Raw genomic sequence first — 18,752 nt, forward strand, 5'->3', positions numbered from 1 at the left:
CTTAGTGGTATGGATTTTCTTCTTAGCACTGCTTTCATTGTGTCCCATAAGTTTGGGTATGTTGTGCCTTCATTTTCATTGAATTCTAAAAGTCTTTAATTTCTTCCCTGACCCAGTGTTCATTGAGTAGAGAGTTGTTCAGTTTCCGTGAGTATGTAGGCTTTCTATTGTTTCTGCTGTTGTTGAAGTCCAGCTTTACTCCATGATAATTTGATAAGATACATGGAGTTATTTCAATTTTCTTGTATCTGTTGAGGCTTGCTTTGTAACCAATCATATGGTCAATTTTGGAGAAGTTTTCATGCATGAAGTACTAAGAATTAGGTATATTCTTTTGTGTTTGGATGAAATGTATGAAATGTTCTACAGATATCTGTTAGGTACATTTGATTTATAACCTCTGTTAGTTTTATTATTTCTCTGTTTAGCTTCTGTCTCAATGGCCTGTCCATTGCTGAGAATGTGGTGTAGAAGACGCCCACTATTAATGTGTGGGGTTTGATGTGTGAATTAAACCTTAGTAAAGTTTCTTTTATGAATGTGGGTGCCATTGCATTGGGGGTATAAATGTTCAGATTTTCTCCTTTTGGTCCACTCTTATCTGATGTTCTTTAAGCTTCTTCAACATTTATTGGCATCTCTTTCTTTAGGTTAGGGAAATTTTCTTCTATGAATCTATCTTCTTGAAGATAGTTTCTGGGCTTTTGAATTGGGTATCTTCTTCTATTCCTAGGTTTGGTCTTCTCATAGAATCCCAAATTTCCTGGATGCTTTGTGTTTTCTAGATAGATGCCACTAACCAAAGTTAACAAGATCATGTGAGCTATGTAAATAATTCTATAACCCCTAAATAGAAGCAATCCTTAAAAGTCTCCCAACCAAAAAAGTCCCAAGGCCAGATGGTTTTAGCATAGAATTCTACCAGACTTTTAAAGAAGAGCTAATACCAAAACTTCTCAAACTACTTCACAAAACAGAAACAGAAGAAATACTTTCAAACTCATTCTATGAGGACACAGTCACCTTGATACCTAAACTATGCAAAGATTCAACAAAGAAAGAAAATTTCAGACCAATCTCCCTCATGAACATTGATACAAAAACACTGATGGGGTTGGGGTTTTAGCTCAGTGGTAGAGCACTTGCCTAGCAAGCGCAAGGCCCAGGGTTCGGTCCCCAGCTCCGAAAAAAAGAAAAAGAAAAAAAAAAGCAAACACTGACAAACCGAATCCAAGAACACAACAAAGATATCATCCACCATGATCAAGTAGGCTTCATGCCAGGGATGCAGGGGTAGGGTGGTTCAATGTATGAAAATTCATCAATGTAATTCACCATATAAACAAACTGGAAAAAAAAACACATGATCATCTCATTGGATTCTGAAAGAACCTTTGACAAAATCCAACACCCCTTCATGTTAAAAGTCTTGGAGAGATCAGGTATACAAGATACATACATAAACATAATAAAGCCATTATAACAACTATCTAATTGCTTTTAATTTTCTTTCCATTTGATTTGATGTTGGCTATGAGCTTGTTGCACATACCTGTAATTGTTATACTTGGGAGGGAGAGGAAGGAGGATTAGGAGTTCAAGACCAATCTTAGCATGGTAAATATGCCTAAAACTGACTGGTTTATGTTATTCTTTGATGTTATTAAGTTGTATATTTTTGTGTTGTATTATTTATTTACAAAAATTATATTGAGGAAAATATATAGAAAGTCAGTTTGAAGACAGTATTCTGAGTAGTTTTACAAGGAAGGAAAGAAATGAAAAATATAAGAAGGAAGTGTGGGTAAGGCTGATCAGTGGTTATGGTTAGCAAGAAGTTTTTGTGTGCTAGATAGCAATACTGTACTGTATATATTTTGATAATAGATGAGGGCTTACTTAACAAGCATGTGGACCTGACTTCAGATCTCCAGCATTTTCAGAACTGAGCACTGGGGTGTGAACCTATAATCCCAGTCCCGGGAAGCAGAAGAAGGGTCCTGGGGAAATGCTGGATAGCCAATCTAGTTCATTGGTGAACTTCGGGTGCAGTGTAAGATCTTGTCTCAAAAAGTAAGACAGAGACTTGCTATCTCTGAGTATCAAAGGGTGGGATCACCCAAGTGAAAACACCAACCTTAAATGGTAACCAGCCTTACAGCTTAGTGTTTATGGTAGCAATTGGAGAGGCTGAATCTGCAGCAGCTGTTGAGTAGGTGTAGGTGTAAGGCAGTGAGTGAAGCAAAGAAACTGAAAGGGCTGAGCAAAGATACATTGGAGCTCATTCCTGCCCATTCTTCAGAGATTTTGCTACACTGTCAAGGTATATAGGCTTTGGAATTTACTTTACCAAGATAAAAAATCAAGTCTGTGGAGGTGGGAACAGGAGAAGATATTGGGAGTCGGGGTGCAATCAAAGAATATTATACACATGTGAAAATGTTATGATGAAGCCTATTGCTTTGCACAATAAATATGTTAACAAAAATCAGGGAGGGAAAGAAACAGAAAAACAAAAAAAAGTCAGGAGGGAAAAGAAACAGACAAAAGAATCTAGTTTAATACATGATCACATGTTTCAAGAAACATTACTAGTGTAAACATTACTAATACAAGACCACATGTTTCACGAAACATTACTAGTGTAAAGCAAAATGCTGCTATTTGTTTTGTTGCTGCTAGAAAACCATGACCCTTACCTAAAAGAAATCATTATTACTACCACCTAAAGGCTTACTTACCATCCTGATTTCCACTGCAGGAAGCATTTCGTGGTCAGTAGGATTACACTTACAACATATCTTTAAAAATGTCTGTGTTCTAATCCCTGGAACTTGTTAGTATATTACTTTACATAGCAGAAAAGTCATTCCTGTTGTAAATAACTTCACAATCTTGAGATGGGAGATTATCTTGGAGAACCCTGGTTACCAAATATGATTGAGTAGACCTTTAAGTGGTGAAGGAGAAGGCAGGAAACTCCATGTCAGGGAAAAGATAAGCATAAAAGTACAGGTGAAGTGGAAACATAAGGGTTCTTAGTAAAGTCAGTTGGATGGTGTTTTGTTGGGGCAAACATGTGAACAGTGTTTCCATGAAGTGAACACAGGTAAAAGACAAAGGCAGACTCAGGAAAGAACTTTTAGGTGAAGCAGACACGGGAGAGATGATGTTCTGCTAAAGCAAGCATGTGAAAGGGCACGTGATAAGGATTCTTTGCTGATGACACACATGTATTGGTCCACCTTAAATTGCATAGTTGAGCTGCATTAGTCAGGACACCATAGAAAGAAATCCACCAAAAAACTTCTGGTGGTGTGCTGCAGTTTTTTGCTGCTTCCTCAGACTTGGTCTGATTGGCAGAATGATGTCAGCTGAAACAGATGCTCGTGCTGAGGAAAGACACGTGGAGCACACATGATGTTTGGAGGGTATAAATAGGACTCACCAGACAGTAAAGGAAGCTGTATTTGACTTGCTTATGGAGCTAGATGTGCAACTCTTGTGGTCTCCTGTCTGTGCTTCCCTGAGAGAGGCACAGCTGAGAATTTCTCCTGGCATCCCTCCTGGCCCCTCCTGACTCGTGCTAAGCCTAAGGCCTGGCTGTTTCTGTTAGGTCATCTCACTGCTGTTGCTAACCCAACTCTTCCAAACGGGACTGTTGAAGTATTTGCTAATGGATCAAGTTGCTGCTATCTACCTGTAAATAAAACTGCTAATTTCCAGACAGCACAGATGGGAGTTACTCCAAAGGACCTTTTTTTTTTTTTTTTTTTTTTTGGAGCTGGGGACTGAACCCAGGGCCTTGTGCTTGCTAGGCAAGCACTCTACCACTGAGCTAAATCCCCAACCCCCAAAGGACCTTTCTAAAGAGGTCCATTTCCCTCCCCCCCGCAACCCCTGGCCCCATAATCTTTCTTTCCCACTATCTCTGGTGGGTGGTGGGCTAAAGCACTTAAGAACCATTATTAATAAGATCTGAAAAAATAAACTTACATACAGGTTATAGTGATGATGGTGTGCAGTGAGGAAAATAACCTCCAGAATTGGAACACTAGTCACTGACCCTGCAGTCCTATATTATAGTAGCATAATCGATAATTTTGGTTGTCAATTTGATTTGGTCAGCAATCAATTAAGAACCCAGCTCTGGGTGGTCTGTAGGGTATTTTACTATGGGGAAAGACCTGTAGAGTTGGTAACCCAGAAATAAAGGGTCCGGAAAAAAAATGATGCTGCTTTTGCCTGCCTGTCTACTTGTCTAATGGATTTACTCTTCTGCCACCGCCGCCACTTCAACCATGCTTGGGAACTTGGGAACTCAGCTTTTTTTTGGTCTTCCAAAGCCATTCCAATTCCAGGAATTCCTCAGGCCTTAAGTTTCAGCCTTGTGGACTGAGTAGCTACCAGATTCTCAGTTTTTCCAGTGTGTAAATAGCCACTGTGGCATTATCCAGCATCTGTCAAGTAAGCCAATCTAAAAAATTCTGTTTATAAGGTATATTCATTCTATAACTGTTCTTCCAGAGAACCTTTACCAACACAAGCAGCAACCAGAAACTAATGGAGGATCTATGCAGAGGAGTGATTGTTGACCTGCTTTTTATGCATATGTCGTAGATTAGATTATCAGCCACCTGAGGGAAGTAGCAAATCAACCATCTTTGTGTCTCCCTAGCACCTGGCAATGTACCTTCCATAATACTAGCATTTAATCAAATTCTGAGATTGTGCTTGTCAAGGTGGATGATTGCATTAGAATAAAGGAGCAGTTGAATATGAATGAGAATGTTTTCATTTTCACTAGATTGAGTCTATTATATGCTGCCTTGCAAACTCTTCTATTCCCTTATTATAAAAATTTGACAAGCTAACTAGATTTCTCTCGTGTTCATCTTACATCCTCAACACATTTCATCACATGCTAGAGCTATGGTTATGACCTTTACTTCTCTACACCTTTCAGTTCATGTGTTTGTTTCTCAGTGGGCCCTCTGCGGATGTCCTGGGGCTGTCATTACAAAGTACCACAGGCTCACAGGCTTCATCAGATTTACTTTGTTTTCTGGCATTCTGGAGACAGATTTGGATATAGCAAAACTGACTCCTTCTGAGGCTGTCGAAGGAAGAACATAGCCTAGCCCTCTTCCTTAGCTTGTAGCTAGTTGTCTTCTTATGTTTGTTCATATTATCTGCTCTATATATACGTCCCTGACCCAAATGTCTCCTTTATAGAAGGGCACTGGTCAAATTGGACTAGAGATCACTCTCATGACTTCAACTTGAGCACTTCTGGTAAGACCTTATGTCTAATGGGATTGCATTCTGAGGTACTGGAGTCTAGTATATCTTCCTTTTATCATTTCTGTTGAACATAAGATTTTTTTGACAATATATTCTGATTGAAGTTTTTTCTCCTCTACCTCTCACTTACCCTCACATCAGAATCCATATACTTTCTGTCTCTCATTAGAAAACAAAGAGGCGGGGCTGGGGATTTAGCTCAGTGGTAGAGTGCTTGCCTAGTAAGTGCAAGGCCCTGGGTTCGGTCCCCAGCTCCGAAAAAAAAAAAAAAGAAAAGAAAACAAACAGGCATCTAAAGAAAAACAATAAAATAAAATAAAACAAATTACACTAGGACAAATCAAACAAACAGGGGAAAAGAGACAAAAAAAACCCACAAGAAACACATTCCAATACAGAGACATGCATATTTCTACACACAGGAATGTCCTAAAAGCACAAAACTGGAAGACAAAATACATTCACAAAAGACCTATAAGGTTAAAAATAAATGTCCTGTCAAGACCTTATTATACAAGGAACCTGCAAAGACGCCACTGTGTTTATTTCCTGTTGGCTGTGCACTGCTGAGCATGGGGCCTGGCCTTAAGAGTACTGTGTAGGCTTCATTGGAAAGAACTCATTTTTCGATTGGATGTAGGGTCTAGGTTGGGAATAGGGGCTTGGGTCTACTTCTTTTAGTGCTGGGACATTATGTTCTACAGACCCCATGCAGGGTCTGTGCATGCTACCAAAGCCTCTGTGAGTTTGTATGTGTGCTGGTCCTTCTGTGTTTAGAGGGCCTTGTATCCTTATTGTCCTCCATCTCCTCTTCTGGAGGTTTCTCTGATCTGTGAGAGGAGGGAATTGAAGGAGACATCCTATTTAAATTGGGTGTTTCAAGGTCTCTCACTCTCTGTACCTTGTCCATATGTAAGTCTCTGTATTTGTTCCCATCTACTGCAGGAGGAAGCTTCTCTGATGATGGCTGAACAAGGCACTGATCTATGGGTATAAAAGAATGTCATTAGAAATTATGTTGTTGCTATATTCCTTTAGCAGAACAGTAGCATTTAGCTTTCTTCCACTCCCCTGGTCTATCTGGTCTCCAGTTCTTGGGCATTCAAGCAGTATTGAGGATGGGTTCCATCTTGTGAACACTTGCACATTGGTATTAAAGTTCTATGTAGGCACCAGCTCAACCTTCTTCTTGTTCAACAAGTTATGTAGATGTTTTCTTAAGATATATGGCTTGATTATCAGTTTGTGTAGAGCAACCAAGAGCCTTGGCAATAGCCTGGATTGTTTGGGGTTTCCATGGGGTCTCCTTGGCCAACAACTTGATTAGATATAACCCATTCCTGGCACAGGAAGCATCACTGGGTAGTGAGAGATGTTCAAGTGGGGCTCTATCTCCCCCATTATTTCATTTTTCATTCAGATCATCTTCATATTTGTATATATTTTAGGTAGCTTCTACTGTATTAGTTTTATATATAAACCCTGAAATGTCCCTTAGTTTTTAGCTATATCTCTCTGTATTCCCTTCTTTGCTCCTCTCTTCCCTTGTCATTCCTGTTTGATCTTCCAATCCTTTTCTTTTGTAATTATCAATTCTTCCATCCATGATTATCTATTCTATTTCCCCTTCCTAGAGAGATATATCCTGCTATTCCATTACTCTATACATAACCTCTGTGGTTATATAGATTGTACCTTTGAGCATATCTTTCTTTTTTATTGAATTTTTATTTATTTACATTTGAAATGTTATCCCCTTTCCTGGTTTCCTGCCCTTAAAACCCCTATCCTATCCCCCTCCCCAAGAGCATATCTGTCTTAAAGGGACACAATTCAATCTATAGTGTTTCCCAAATACCTGCTAACTATAATCACTGCGTCAGTAATATAGTAACAGACTGATCACCTTCCACATTGGGGAGCATGTTCAGTTCACAACCAATGAATTTCCTGTCCCCCATTACTGGACTGTTGTTGAAAGAGAAGAGGATCATCACTATATCTCCTCTACATATGCAGGAATTGAACAACCTGGCATTTCTTTTCATGCATAAGTACAAAAGATTTCAATCCTGGGGATTTGAAAAATGAAAATTGTGACACCTGGTTAAAATCACCTAATGGCTATCTGCCTCCAACTTGCTGAAAAGGTCTAAGCTGTGGGCAACTGCTTCCGCACCATGGCTATCTGCCTGTTGCCATGCTCCCCATTATGATGACCATGGGCTAACCCTCTAAACCCAGAAGCAAACCTCCAATTAAACGTTTTCTTTATAAGTTGCCTTGGTCATAGTGTCTCCTCACAGCAACAGAAATGCAAGAAAGGAGAGACACCGCCAGAACCTGAAGGAAACAGACCGGATAAACAGTTCTCTGCACCCAAATCCCGTGGGAGGGAGAGCTAAACCTACAGAGAGGCAGACACGCCTGGGAAACCAGAAGAGACTGCACTCTGCGCACATCCAGACGCCAGAGGAAAACATCAAACACCATCTGGAACCCTGGTGCACAGAGGCTCCCGGAAATAGCGGCGCAGATCTTCTGGGTTGCTGCCGCCGCGGAGAGGACTTAGGCAGTACCCCACGAGCACACTTGAGCCTCGGGACCACAGGTAGGACCAACTTTTCCCCTGCAAGTGACCTGCCTGGTGAACTCAAGACACAGGCCCACAGGAACAGCTGAAGACCTGTAGAGAGGAAAAACTACACGCCCGAAAGCAGAACACTCTGTCCCCATAAGTGGCTGAAAGAAAACAGGAAAACAGGTCTACAGCACTCCTGACACACAGGCTTTATAGGACAGTCTAGCCACTGTCAGAAATAGCAGAACAAAGTAATACTAGAGATAATCTGATGGCGAGAGGCAAGCGCAGGAACCCAAGCAACAGAAACCAGGACTACATGGCATCATCGGAACCCAATTCTCCCTCCAAAACAAACATGGAATATCCAAACACACCAGAAAAGCAAGATCTAGTTTCAAAATCATATTTGATCATGATGCTGGAGGACTTCAAGACAGACGTGAAGAACTCCCTTAGAGAACAAGTAGAAGCCTACAGAGAGGAATCGCAAAAATGCCTGAAAGAATTCCAGGAAAACATAAATAAACAAGTAGAAGCCCATAGAGAGGAGACACAAAAATCCCTGAAAGAATTCCAGGAAAACACAATCAAACAGTTGAAGGAATTAAAAATGGAAATAGAAGCAATCAAGAAAGAACACATGGAAACAACCCTGGACATAGAAAACCAAAAGAAGAGACAAGGAGCTGTAGTTACGAGCTTCACCAACAGAATACAAGAGATGGAAGAGAGAATCTCAGGAGCAGAAGATTCCATAGAAATCATTGACTCAACTGTCAAAGATAATGTAAAGCAGAAAAAGCTACTGGTCCAAAACATACAGGAAATCCAGGACTCAATGAGAAGATCAAACCTAAGGATAATAGGTATAGAAGAGAGTGAAGACTCCCAGCTCAAAGGACCAGTAAATATCTTCAACAAAATCATAGAAGAAAACTTCCCTAACCTAAAAAAAGAGATACCCATAGACATACAAGAAGCCTACAGAACTCCAAATAGATTGGACCAGAAAAGAAACACCTCCCGTCACATAATAGTCAAAACACCAAACGCACAAAATAAAGAAAGAATATTAAAAGCAGTAAGGGAAAAAGGTCAAGTAACATATAAAGGCAGACCTTTCAGAATCACACCAGACTTTTCGCCAGAAACTATGAAGGCCAGAAGATCCTGGACAGATGTCATACAGACCCTAAGAGAACACAAGTGACAGCCCAGGTTACTGTATCCTGCAAAACTCTCAAATAACATAGATGGAGAAACCAAGATATTCCATGACAAAACCAAATTTACACAATATCTTTCTACAAATCCAGCACTACAAAGGATAATAAATGGTCAAGCCCAACATAAGGAGGCAAGCTATACCCTAGAAGAAGCAAGAAACTAATCGTCTTGGCAACAAAACAAAGAGAAGAAAAGCACACAAACATAACCTCACATCCAAATATAAATATAACAGGAAGCAATAATCACTATTACTTAATATCTCTCAACATCAATGGCCTCAACTCCCCAATAAAAAGACATAGATTAACAAACTGGATACGCAACGAGGACCCTGCATTCTGCTGCCTACAGGAAACACACCTCAGAGAGAAAGACAGACACTACCTCAGAGTGAAAGGCTGGAAAACAACTTTCCAAGCAAATGGTCAGAAGAAGCAAGCTGGAGTAGCCATTCTAATATCAAATAAAATCAATTTCCAACTAAAAGTCATCAAAAAAGATAAGGAAGGACACTTCATATTCATCAAAGGAAAAATCCACCAAGATGAACTCTCAATCCTAAATATCTATGCCCCAAATACAAGGGCACCTACATACGTAAAAGAAACCTTACTAAAGCTCAAAGCACACACTGCACCTCACACAATAATAGTGGGAGATTTCAACACCCCACTCTCATCAATGGACAGATCATGGAAACAGAAATTAAACAGTGATGTCGACAGACTAAGAGAAGTCATGAGCCAAATGGACTTAACGGATATTTATAGAACATTCTATCCTAAAGCAAAAGGATATACCTTCTTCTCAGCTCCTCATGGTACTTTCTCCAAAATTGACCATATAATTGGTCAAAAAACGGGCCTCAACAGGTACAGAAAGATAGAAATAATCCCATGCGTGCTATCAGACCACCACGGCCTAAAACTGGTCTTCAATAACAATAAGGGAAGAATGCCCACATATACGTGGAAATTGAACAATGCTCTACTCAATGATAACCTGGTCAAGGAAGAAATAAAGAAAGAAATTAAAAACTTTTTAGAATTTAATGAAAATGAAGGTACAACATACCCAGACTTATGGGACACAATGAAAGCTGTGCTAAGAGGAAAACTCATAGCGCTGAGTGCCTGCAGAAAGAAACAGGAAAGAGCATATGTCAGCATCTTGACAGCACACCTAAAAGCTCTAGAGCAAAAAGAAGCACATACACCCAGGAGGAGTAGAAGGCAGGAAATAACCAAACTCAGAGCGGAAATCAACCAAGTAGAAACAAAAAGGACCATAGAAAGAATCAACAGAACCAAAAGTTGGTTCTTTGAGAAAATCAACAAGATAGATAAATCCTTAGCCAGACTAACGAGAGGACCCAGAGAGTGTGTCCAAATTAACAAAATCAGAAATGAAAAGGGAGACATAACTACAGATTCAGAGGAAATTCAAAAAATCATCAGATCTTACTATAAAAGCCTATATTCAACAAAACTTGAAAATCTACAGGAAATGGACAATTTCCTAGACAAATATCAGGTACCGAAGTTAAATCAGGAACAGATAAACCAGTTAAACAACCCCATAACTCCTAAGGAAATAGAAGCAGTCATTAAAGGTCTCCCAACCAAAAAGAGCCCAGGTCCAGATGGGTTTAGTGCAGAATTCTATCAAACCTTCAGAGAAGACCTCATACCAATATTATCCAAACTATTCCACAAAATTGAAACAGATGGATCACTCCCGAATTCCTTCTATGAAGCCACAATCACTCTTATACCTAAACCACACAAAGACCCAACAAAGAAAGAGAACTTCAGACCAATTTCCCTTATGAATATCGACGCAAAAATACTCAATAAAATTCTGGCAAACCGAATCCAAGAGCACATCAAAACAATCATCCACCATGATCAAGTAGGCTTCATCCCAGGCATGCAGGGATGGTTTAATATACGGAAAGCCATCAACGTGATCCATTATATAAACAAACTGAAAGAACAAAACCACATGATCATTTCATTAGATGCTGAGAAAGCATTTGACAAAATTCAACACCCCTTCATGATAAAAGTCCTGGAAAGAATAGGAATTCAAGGCCCATACCTAAACATAGTAAAAGCCATATACAGCAAACCAGTTGCTAACATTAAACTAAATGGAGAGAAACTTGAAGCAATCCCACTAAAATCAGGGACTAGACAAGGCTGCCCACTCTCTCCCTACTTATTCAATATAGTTCTTGAAGTTCTAGCCAGAGCAATCAGACAACAAAAGGAGGTTAAGGGGATACAGATCGGAAAAGAAGAAGTCAAAATATCACTATTTGCAGATGATATGATAGTTTATTTAAGTGATCCCAAAAGTTCCACCAGAGAACTACTAAAGCTGATAAACAACTTCAGCAAAGTGGCTGGGTATAAAATTAACTCAAATAAATCAGTAGCCTTCCTCTACACAAAAGAGAAACAAGCCGAGAAAGAAATTAGGGAAATGACACCCTTCTTAATAGTCCCAAATAATATAAAATACCTCGGTTTGACTCTAACCACGCAAGTGAAAGATCTTTATGATAAGAACTTCAAGCCTCTGAAGAAAGAAATTGAAGAAGACCTCAGAAGATGGAAAGATCTCCCATGCTCATGGATTGGCAGGATTAATATAGTAAAAATGGCCATTTTACCAAAAGCAATCTACAGATTCAATGCAATCCCCATCAAAATACCAATCCAATTCTTCAAAGAGTTAGACAGAACAATTTGCAAATTCATCTGGAATAACAAAAAACCCAGGATAGCTAAAACTATCCTCAACAATAAAAGGACTTCAGGGGGAATCACTATCCCTGAACTCAAGCAGTATTACAGAGCAATAGTGATAAAAACTGCATGGTATTGGTACAGAGACAGACAGATAGACCAATGGAATAGAATTGAAGACCCAGAAATGAACCCACACACCTATGGTCACTTGAGTTTTGACAAAGGAGCCAAAACCATCCAATGGAAAAAAGATAGCATTTTCAGCAAATGGTGCTGGTTCAACTGGAGGTCAACATGTAGAAGAATGCAGATTGATCCATGCTTATCACCCTGTACAAAGCTTAAGTCCAAGTGGATCAAGGACCTCCACATCAAACCTGATACACTCAAACTAATAGAAGAAAAACTAGGGAAGCATCTGGAACACATGGGCACTGGAAAAATTTTCCTGAACAAAACACCAATGGCTTATGCTCTAAGATCAAGAATCGACAAATGGGATCTCATAAAACTGCAAAGCTTCTGTAAGGCAAAGGACACTGTGGTTAGGACAAATCGGCAACCAACAGATTGGGAAAAGATCTTTACCAATCCTACAACAGATAGAGGCCTTATATCCAAAATATACAAAGAACTCAAGAAGTTAGACCGCAGGGAGACAAATAACCCTATTAAAAAATGGGGTTCAGAGCTAAACAAAGAATTCACAGCTGAGGAATGCCGAATGGCTGAGAAACACCTAAAGAAATGTTCAACATCTTTAGTCATAAGGGAAATGCAAATCAGAACAACCCTGAGATTTCACCTCACACCAGTGAGAATGGCTAAGATCAAAAACTCAGGTGACAGCAGATGCTGGCGAGGATGCAGAGAAAGAGGAACACTCCTCCATTGTTGGTGGGATTGCAGATTGGTACAACCATTCTGGAAATCAGTCTGGAGGTTCCTCAGAAAATTGGACATTGAACTGCCTGAGGATCCAGCTATACCTCTCTTGGGCATATACCCAAAAGATGCCCCAACATATAAAAAAGACACGTGCTCCACTATGTTCATCGCAGCCTTATTTATAATAGCCAGAAGCTGGAAAGAACCCAGATGCCCTTCAACAGAGGAATAGATACAGAAAATGTGGTACATCTACACAATGGAATATTACTCAGCTATCAAAAACAACGGCTTTATGAAATTCGTAGGCAAATGGTTGGAACTGGAAAATATCATCCTGAGTGAGCTAACCCAATCACAGAAAGACATACATGGTACGCACTCACTGATAAGTGGCTATTAGCCCAAATGCTTGAATTACCCTAGATGCCTAGAACAAACGAAACTCAAGACGGATGATCAAAATGTGAATGCTTCACTCCTTCTCTAAAAGGGGAACAAGAATACCCTTGGCAGGGAAGAGAGAGGCAAAGATTAAAACAGAGACTGAAGGAACTCCCATTCAGAGCCTGCCCCACATGTGGCCCATACATATACAGCCATCCAATTAGACAAGATGGATGAAGCAAAGAAGTGCAGACCGACAGGAGCCGGATGTAGATCGCTCCTGAGAGACACAGCCAGAATACAGCAAATACAGAGGCGAATGCCAGCAGCAAACCACTGAACTGAGAATAGGACCCCCGTTGAAGGAATCAGAGAAAGAACTGGAAGAGCTTGAAGGGGCTCGAGACCCCATATGAACAACAATGTCAAGCAACCAGAGCTTCCAGGGACTAAGCCACTACCTAAAGACTATACATGGACTGACCCTGGACTCCAACCTCATAGGTAGCAATGAATATCCTAGTAAGAGCACCAGTGGAAGGGGAAGCCCTGTGTCCTGCTAAGACTGAACCCCCAGTGAACTAGACTGTTGGGGGGAGGGCGGCAATGGGGGGAGGGTTGGGAGGGGAACACCCATAGGGAAGGGGAGGGGGGAGGGGGACGTTTGCCCGGAAACCAAAGAATTATTATTAAGTATTAAATAAATTTAAAAAAACTGAAAAAAAAAGGAATTACCTCAAAAAAAATCACCTAATGGTAACATTTCTGCTTTGCAGCCAACTGGGAATTAAGGAGCTAAGTTTCCAGGGCTGAATAGATGACCAGAGTCCTACAACTATCCTCTAAAAAGAGAAAGTCAGAACTTTAGAAAAATCTCGACAACACAATTCAGTGACTACTAGTTTATATCATTGACTTACTAGAGCTTACTAAAGGGAATTGAGAACTATTGAAAGGTTTGTCTCTTAGTGTACCCCAAAATACTTAGCTGAGCAAAATGACTTGGCCTGGCTGAGCCCAAGACCCAAGGTCAGATTTGGACCTGGTATGCAAGCCAGCTGGCTCTCCCGGCTCTCTCTAACTTGTCTCCTCAGCTCAGCCAACCACTATGAGTGTCCTACTCAGACAGCTCCCATTGGATACCTTCTGTATACCATTATTGAGGGCAAATTGGCATTTTCTAAAAGTAGGAACAGAAAATTAAAGAGCATTTATTGCTATTGCAAAGGACCTGAGTTTCATTCCCCATACCTATATGGTAACTTATAACTGTCCACAACCTCAGTTCTAGAGAATCTGATGCCCAGTCTTCTGGCCTCTGCAGGTACCAGGAATATATGCAATACACATATATACATGCAGGTAGAACACTGAATATTCACATAAATACAAACAAATAATACATTTTGAGTAGGAACAATGTTAGTATTTCGTTCTCAAGCTATGGAGAAGTAGAAATGTAAATTGAAATATTCCACTGAGCTACACTATCCAATTCTAGTGCTTATCTAAATGAAAGCCTGTTTAATATAAAGAGAGACGTGTTAATTAATTCACACAAGCAAGTTTAAAGCATTCTACAATGTGCCAACAGCTAGGTGGAAAGCTGGGAATGTCAATACCTATAGTCATGGCATGCCACAAACTGTTGCCTAGGAGAATGAATGGGAGGATCCACGGAACTATGAAGGTCCGACAAGGCTGGATGCCCCATTCATGGTGTACAGAAGGTTTCCAGTGGAAACCTGTCTGAGTAAGAGTTTCCTGATCCAGGCAATAGTAATGCAGGAGAGGCATTTCCTATGTTATTTTGAGATCTGTCCAAATGCATTTTTGTTCATTTCAAAACTAAGAAATTGTCACCATGCAATGAACATAGTCTTGTATCCTAACCCATGTAAAATGTCCACAGTCTTCCTTGCATGGCATAGTAATCCCTCATGCAACTGGTCACAGTGATAAAACTACTATCTCAACTATGTCAATTCAGAAGTCTCAGATCATTCACTATTATTGCAAACTAGGAGTATACTGCTACTGTACCAACATCCTTGTGCATGCTTCAGCCATAATCCCCTGTACAGCCATTTGAAATCTAGGAACCAGACAGAAAGGATCTTCCACTGTTCCATGAATTTTCATGCTCTCTCAGATTTCAGGAAGAGGGAGTGCCACATTACAAAACGAAGGTGATAAAATATGCAGCATGCTGCTCTTTTGAGAAGGAGAAGCATGGTGGCTATTCTTGGTTCTCAACTTGACTTCATCTGGAATTAACAAAAAACTCCAAATGACTAGGCACACACACCTACGAGCGATTTTGTGGTTAACTGTATCATTTGAAGTGAGAAGATTCACTTCTAATAAAGATCTTTGATGTAGGAAGAGACATCTTTAATCCAGATCTTTTGAGCTGGGAAACCCCACCTATAATCTGGGCCAAGCCTCCTGCTGAAAGCCTATATGAGGACATGGAAGAAGGAAGTGTTCTCTATTTGCTCTCTCTCTCTCTCTCTCTCTCTCTCTCTCTCTCTCTCTCTCTCTCTCTCTCTCACTGGCAAGTTCATTCCTTCACTGGAATTAGAGCCTATTTCTTTAGGATTCTGTGTATGCTGAAGACCAGTTGATATATTCAGCCTTGTGAAATGAACAGCTACTGGATTCTTGGAACTTCCACATGCATAGGCAGCCATTATTGGATTAGCAAAACCACAAACTTAAGTCATTCTAATAAATTTCATATATATATATATATGTATATATATATATATTCTATAGGTTCTGTTACTCTAGAGAAACCTGACTAATAGAAGGAGTCATGTTGTGACCTTCATATCAATAGAAATACATTAGTCAAGTATGGGTAAGGGAAGAGATAAGCGTTACATACAGTACAGACAGGAAGGCCAGGGAAACAGCTGTGCTGTTTAGACTCTTCAGGCTGAATTTAGGAAATAGAAATTGAGGAAAAATCTTCAGAATGTATTTTTAAAATGTCTGATTTTACTTTTAACATATAATAAAGTATGTGTGAGAACAGATTTCATCTAGATAGAGAATTGGTATTTATCCTATGTGGTTAAGCAATCCAAAAGGAGGCCAAAGATGCCCTTTTCTAGGGGGATGAGGAAATACATCTTCAGATACTGTTGTTTATGTTGCAGACTTTAATCTGTTTGTGGCTTCACACTCTTACGGAAAGCTAGCATACTGCTGATAGCTGCTTGTGAGCCACATGGTACAGCTGAGTGATTGTGACCAAGGATCTGAGCTGTTCTCACTTTAAGGTAAAGCACGCTGACACTTGCATTTTCATGTCTCATGAAACAGTGGTTAAAATGTCCAATAGATCAGAACATAGATTGTTGAATTGTCTGTCAGAGGAGTTCTTTACTAATCTCCCGTACGCTTTTCATTCTTGGCATGCTGATAGTTAAGATTAACCTTCTCAAGCAACATCTGGGCGACTGGACAACACTGAGAAATTGCTGTCAAATGGGACACCAGTGGGTTGCATAATGGCACCACAGACTCCAAGTTCTCATGCAGTGGCCAAATAACACATTTTCTCTGTTTTTCTTTTTTTCTTTTTTTTGTAACAAACTACTTCTTTATTAAAACCTAGGCCTACAACATGAGAGAGAATACAAACATGGTACTGTAAACCTTTCTAAAATCTGATAATTAGAGAAATCCAAGGTCATATAAGAAAATATATGGATATTTGCTATATATATATGTATATATATTTTATTAAATTGAGTATTTCTTATTTACATTTCAAGTGTTATTCCCTTTCCCGGTTTCTGGGCCAACATCTCCCTCCCCCCTCCCCTTCCTTATGGGTGATCCCCTCCCAACCCTCCCCCCATTGCCGCCCTCCCCCCATAGACTAGTTCACTGGGGGTTCAGTCTTAGCAGGACCCAGGGCTTCCCCTTCCACTGGTGCTCTTACTAGGATATTCATTGCTACATATGAGGTTGAAGCCCAGGGTCTGTCCATGTTTTCTCTGTTTTTCTAAAAAGAAAGAAAGCTTTCATGGTTTTACTGCCTCCATAGAACTGTCATAGTTTGAAGAGATTATTTTCTGACTTAGCTTGTCCGTCTTCTAGAACAGTTTCACTTGGGGATTCTCTTTCTAGATCAGATTTTGGAGGGTTGATAGTTTTATTATGAGCTTTGAAATGTAAACTGATTTCTCAGAAATTTTCATATAATTCTTTAACTCGGTGTTCTATTACATTGTTTAATATGTATCATGTGGCTGCACATTTATATGCATATGTGTGTGCACACGCACGTGTGTGTGTGTGTGTGTGTGTGTGTGTGTACACATATGAAAGAACTTATGTAGAAGTCATAAGAAAGCTTGCTGGAATTGGTTCTCTCCTTTTACCTATTTGTGTCTGTATGGCACCGGCTCAGGAAGGAAAGAAACAGATTTTCCTGGTTTTGTCACTACTAGATCACCTACATCATACAGCTTGAAAGAATTCAGTTGCTCCTGTGTTGCTCCTTGGGTTCAGAGTTTTATTCACTAGCATCACTCCTAAGAACTCCTGCTGTACTGAAGCTCCACCCACCATCCATTTGTTTCATTCTCATCTCTGTTCCCGCCCTTACTTGGCCAGTCCTCTGTGCTTCCATTTAAATGATGTTGAAAGCTTAGTAACTAGTAACCCAAAGAGGTCTCTCAGAATCCACTCTCTTACACATCAATCCTGTCTTCCGTCTGTCTTCCAAACTGAGAGTGATAGTTACTCTTCCTTATCAACGTAACTGAATTTTGAATAATCTAGGTGTGTCTGAGAGTTATTTCCAGAAAGGATTAGCTGCAGACAGAAGACTCACCTTGAAAATGAACCATGTCATTCTATGAGCTGTAGTCCAAGAATGATTTATAAAGAGGAAACAAGAAGTCAGTTGACCAGCAGTGTTCATCTCTATTTCATGACTGAGGATATAATATGACCAGCTTCTTTAGGCCCTCACCTCCATATCATCTCCAACATCATAAACTTAATTTCTGTGAAATGTGAGCCAAAATAAATCCTTCTTCCTTTAAGCGACTCTTTGGCCCAATAACCAAAAAAGCAACAAAGGTATCAAGCACTCAAAAAAAAAAAACCCAATATGGTTGACACATAACTGCTTCAAAGCCTCCCAAACATGTCTCTTGCCTACAGGGTACAAGCCTGAAGTCTTGAAAATGATCACTAAGTCCTCTGTGATCTGGGTTCTCCAAAGCTGTCACCAGAAGCCCTGTTGCTTTCTGATACCATCATTCTGGTTCAAGCCCAAGTCTTAATTAGAACTGTTCCTTGTGTTAGCCATTCAGAGCCCTGCTGAATACCTATTCTGTGATAGGCATTATGTCAGCTGAACGAAAAGGTCAGAGTGCTAGGGTTTCACAGAACAAGAAGGTCTTCCCTATTTAGCAATGTGCATCTTCAGCACCAGAACTAGTAGGTAAGAATGGGTGGGGGTCAAGCAAAGAGCGTTAGGTAATACTACATCAGTGTTTCCTCATAGTCATTGTCATGAGAAGTCACCCTGAACAACGCTTAAGCTAAGCATATCTTCCTTTTTGCTTGCACAGACC

Source organism: Rattus norvegicus, chromosome X, assembly GCF_036323735.1.
Source record: "Rattus norvegicus strain BN/NHsdMcwi chromosome X, GRCr8, whole genome shotgun sequence".
In the NCBI taxonomy this organism is placed as follows: domain Eukaryota; kingdom Metazoa; phylum Chordata; class Mammalia; order Rodentia; family Muridae; genus Rattus; species Rattus norvegicus.